The sequence below is a fragment of the Sinocyclocheilus anshuiensis genome, unplaced genomic scaffold (assembly GCF_001515605.1).
Source record: "Sinocyclocheilus anshuiensis isolate Anshui unplaced genomic scaffold, SAMN03320099.WGS_v1.1 scaffold155, whole genome shotgun sequence".
Taxonomy (NCBI): domain Eukaryota; kingdom Metazoa; phylum Chordata; class Actinopteri; order Cypriniformes; family Cyprinidae; genus Sinocyclocheilus; species Sinocyclocheilus anshuiensis.
The window spans coordinates 840,428-845,747 of NW_015549572.1; the positions used below are offsets into that span (position 1 = coordinate 840,428).

The following is a 5,320-nucleotide window of genomic DNA, read 5'->3' on the forward strand; positions in this document are numbered from 1 at the left end:
TTGCTTATTTTCAGTTTCAATTTTTATTAATTGTTAGCAGTTTTACCACACCTTTAAATAGTTTTATCATGAGTTAAAGTGTATAGTTAGCCAGCACTCGTAGACTCTTACTACTTTAGGCTCAGACACTCATATGTCATTGTTTCAGTGATGAAGGTGTAAACTGTCTTTTTAAAATAACATTAGATTAATCTCAGGAAATTACAGTAACTCATACATTCAGTACAACATTTTTGAAAGTGAAATTTTTGTGTACAAACACAAGAATCAATGCCTTCCTTATATATTGTCACAGGAAGTTGTTGCACAACTTTTTCTAAGTGTCATATAACATTTACATTTATTCAAAGTGACTTACAAATGAGAAACTTTAGTACCCTAACCTTAAATAAGGTGGTTTCGATGGCATACTAGAACATCTCTCTTAGTTTGAGTTTATACTTAGTAATCATAGTACTTTATTTAACCTGAATATTCTTTCCAGTGCTTTTCAGAATGATGCAGATATTTAGTTATATTATTTCAACATGTTCAGTTTTCTTTTTATTGTTAATTTTGTAATTGTCATATTCTGGCAAGTTTTGCTATTTCAAGCACATATGTAATACTTCAGGATCTGGTATGTATTACAAGAAACTATATTCTTTTATAATCCTCTTTTTAAATATAGTGGTGATAGAAGAATCTGACCATTTGATCAGTCTTTTATTAACAAAATTTATATTGTTCTTTTGTAAATGCATGAATCTGCTGCTTGCATTGACAGGGCTGTGCACTAGTACAATCTGTAGTTGCTTCGTTCTGCCATTAGGGTCTGAATAAAACATTTATTCCTTCTTTTCAGTTTCCTAAAAAAAAACTAATTCAGGAAAGAGGGTGTATGTAAACAAATAAAAGAACCTCCTCCAACATTCAGTTGTGCACAGGCCCCAGTGGAAATGAGGTTCACCGGTGATGTAACAAATTGTTGTAGCATACTTTGCTCATGCCTATCCATCATGTTTAAATGCATGTTGGGCTTGCTGAGATTATTTTTACCATCGTAGAGAGGAAAAGATGTAGGATCACACAGCCACATCTGGACCCAATCTGTGCGCAAACATGTCAGGATCATTTATGATAAAGCAGAGGAGCCCGTGGTGGCATGTCAAATCATGCGTTAAGTAACCACACTGTCAAAGCAAAACCTCTGTACCATACATGGTGTGGTTTAGCTCCAATACGTAAAAAAAAGTGTCCTGTGTTGACATTCTGTCACAAGCTGGAAAAGTGCCAGAGTGTGGTACTTTAATGGGCTTTTAGTTTGCGTTTTATTTGTTTAACCTTTTGCAATGTCCATAATTCAAAATGTATTTATTATTATTAATTATTTACATTTCCAATGTGCAGTTTAGAGGTTAAAAGTCTATGAGAAAACAATAAAAGTACCCCCTCCCCCCAAGATCTATTAAATGTTATGGCCAGAAGACTTCAATAGCCCTGTAAATCTATGCAAAGTTGTTATAAAAGTGTGCATTATTGAATACCAGGATGCAGCAGTTTGTGATCAATTCTTTTCAGATTGCTTGTCTTGAGCTAGGCCGTATTTGAAAATGAGCACATTAATGTTTATGTAGTCTGAGAGTGGGAAGGTAGTTTTATTTTTTACAATTAGTGCACCCATGCATGACCACCTTCATCAGACCGAAAATCAAAACGTTGAGTTTCCTGGCCAGACAGACTGTCCACCATTTGTCCACAGTGTAAAGTAAATGGGATTAAGTGGTTGTATGAACAATATTTCTGTGCTGGTTGAATGAAAATTGGGAATGTCATTGTTGTTTTTTTCTGGTGTGCTGTCATGCTTAAACTTCCTAATGTTAAGAACCAAGAATTCTTCCATGTAACCCAAACATTGTTTTCCATGTAACCCAAATACTGTGGACAAAGCCTGGTAAGTTCCCGTTAATTTTATCATGTCCATTTTCAGTAGTAATAACAAACTGTTTCAAACTGTTAAAGAAATAAAACTGCAGAGATGTAGGGTTAGAAGTAAATGGTGAGATTGTAAATAGTAAATGAGAACTTTTGGCAGTTTTTTCCTCAGATAAACACCACAAATCAGTAAACGTACCAATTTTTTTTATCTATCCATGTTGTTGCTTATGTCCTGTTATACCATATTATAAGATGTACAATATTTGCAGGGCTGAGTATTTTTGATTGATGGCTTTAACTCGGAGTTGAATATTTGCCAGAGAATTGTGCAAAGTTTGATATCTTAAGGAATTTAAATATATAGAGTAACTTGTGTGCTTTAAATTCTCTGAAGATAACACTTGCAGATAGAATCTGTTTCATGGCCAAGCAAAAAAAACAAACAAAAAAAAACACAGAAAATACCTATGAAGAACAATTGAAAACCAAACACAGAAATGACCTTTCTCTTTGTTCGTTTTAGAAACTGGTTGTATCCTATAGACAAATTTCCCCCTCATTGTTAATCATCTACTGTATTGCTATCAATGTTTTGTAGTAAGTTCCAGCAATGGTACTTAATGATAAGATAGGACCAAATGCTACTTTTAAAGTGTCATCTACTGGATGAATTATAGAATACTTTAACAGAGCATACATCCTGATCCTTATTAGCAAAATCTTGAAATGGTTTATTAGAGAATGATTTTATTGGTTTGTTGAGACTCAATTTCATATACCTGCTGCATTTCTACTAATACGTATGAGGTAACGGCAAACATAATGGGAGGCACTGCAGTGTTTTGGAGCTGCTTTGTGTTATCTCTGTTGGGTGGAGTTGAGGAGGTGGAGTATTTTTGTATCATGCTACTACAGATGCTCAGTAATCAAGCCATTCCAGACCAAAAGGAGAAACATAAGCCTAAACCTTTAAATAGCTTCTAGTGAAGGATGTTTTGTTTTTACTGGGGAATTGGAAATGTTTCTTTTGCGTTTGGTGTGTCAGATGACATTTGCTGTTAAATAAAACTTGTTTTATTTTTTTAAATTGTGGTTGCCAAGAAATTAGTTTAATATTTTTTGGTCTGTTACAATAATGGGACTGTACTTTTACTTGAAGTTATGACTGATGAATTATGGAGCATTTTATACCTCTACATAACAGGTTTTTAGACTTGTGTTATCATTGGCTGGTCAGTCCAAGCTAGGCAAGACACCTGTGTGATTAGCCAGGGGTTAATGTCAATGAACCTGAAGAGAAGGGAGTTCAGTGTGTCATTTTAAAGGGTTAGTTCACCCAAAAATGAAAATTAGTCCATAAATTACCCTCAAGTCATCCTAGGTGTATATGACTTTCTTCTTTCAGACGAATCCAGTCGGAGTTATTTAAAAAATTGTCTTTGATCTTTGAAGCTGTTTAATGGCACTCAGTGGGTGTTGCAGTGCATCAGTCCAAAAGAAGTTAAATAAAAAGTGCCCATCCATTAAAAAAAGTGTCTCACACGGCTCCGGGGGGTGAACAAAGGCCTCCTGTAGCGAATCGATGCATTTTTGTAAGAAAAATATCCATATTCAAAATGCAATAATCACTTTAATGTGCTTGCGCCAACTGTTGTACATGGAAGCAGATCCGGGGGAATGACGTATGAGTTCATAATTGCGCATGCGCCGGTGAGTCTCGTGAAAACCAACGTTTGTTTACAGGATCAAAGTAGAGGTCTGCATTCCCGCGGTACCCGACCGGATTTTTAGCGCTGCGGGATTAAATTCCTGAATAAAACGCGGTAGCGGTCGGTAACTCTGGTGTAATTTGAACGGGAGTGGGCGGTCTAACAATATCCCGTTCCCGACGTCCATTTAGAACAGCATATCTGCGCTTTATTCTTATTGACCACCGGTACAGCTTGCACTTAGGACTGTTATGCATGCGCTGCACGCATGTTTTAAACATCACGTGTTTTATTTGCGTGGTCTGTGCGCAGCATGTGCATAACGATGCTCAGAGCAGGCTGTACCTGTGGTAAATATACGGCCCTCAGACAGAACAGGCAGGTGCCTATCTCTCTTTCAGTAGCGGAAATTTAAATGTGAAATGTGTTTTGTTTTGATCTCTCCCCTGCGCTTCCGCGTTCGTCACTTCTGAGCGGTGCATGCGCAAAGCCGACCTCATACGTTATCCGCCCGGAGCTGATTCCGTTTACAACAGTGAGCACAAGCTAGATTAAATTGATTATTACTTTTTAAATATGGTTATTTTTCTTACAAAAACGCATCGATTCGCTACAGGAGGCCTTTGTCCACCTGAACTAACCCTTTAAGCCTCTGTGGCGGGTGGAAACTGTCTTTTCCAACCATCACAGACAGCTAATGAGAGCCACCCTATGACCTGCCACAGCTTTGGAATGACACTTAATTGGCCACTTGTCTGCAAGGTGACTTCCCAACTTCACCCACCACATCCAACTGGATTTCTGGAACACTGCATTGTCTTCTGATGCCATTCATATTAGGGGCATTCTAAAGGGCGAAACACTCATTAACTTTGTAACCATTGCAGACTCCAGATACTTTCCAGGAGTCAAGCCTTGAAATGCTTTACATCTTAGAAAGAATTATTTTATACTGCAATTATGTGTCAGACTTTGTTCCATGTTTTGTGTGTCCTGCTCCCCATGTGCCTTCCCATGCCCTTATTTGGTTAGTTTCCTGTTCCTGTCCTGATTAGTTTATTTTGGTAAAGTATTCTCCAGCGTCTCCTCGTTCCTCGTGTGTGTGCATCGTGACATTATGAAAATATTAATAATTTAAGACATAAGAGGGACATTATTGAGAAATTATATTTATTAAAGTCATGCTCCACAGTGATCATTCCGGTCCATTTTTAATAGATTAAACAATACATCTTTTGAAACTATACTTGTTTTAAAACAAAAAAACCCTACTTAGGATGACAAGCATCTTGAGATTCTAATGAGGCCGGCAAGGGCTCAGCCCCAGAGCGCCCTCTGTGGAGGGCATTTTTTGCACCCATGGGGAACATATAAATGATCTCTTTCGTAGTGTTGAATTGCAGCAGGTTGAGTGGCAGCTCCCACGTGTTGAATTGGGTGTAATGGCAACTTCCTGTTGCCGCTAGACTTGACACCACAAGCCACACAGAACTTATGACAGCTCTGTATGTGTCATACTGCTTTAAAGGGGTGGTTGATTGCGATTTCACTTTTTTAACGTTAGTTAGTGTGTAATGTTGCTGTTTGAGCATAAACAATACGAAGCTGAAAATTCAATGCAAACGGAGCAAGTGCAAAAAAAAATATCTTTTAAAATTCTGGCAGTTTAATGCCTACAAAAACGGCTGGTAGGG

The 5,320-nt window shown here is 37.5% G+C and overlaps 1 protein-coding gene across 1 annotated transcript in view; it reads left to right on the forward strand.

Annotated features, from left to right (window-relative positions):
* LOC107657455 (sodium- and chloride-dependent glycine transporter 1-like) overlaps nucleotides 1–5,320 on the forward strand; it is a 59,640-nt gene that overhangs the window by 583 nt on the left and 53,737 nt on the right. The window lies entirely within an intron of this gene.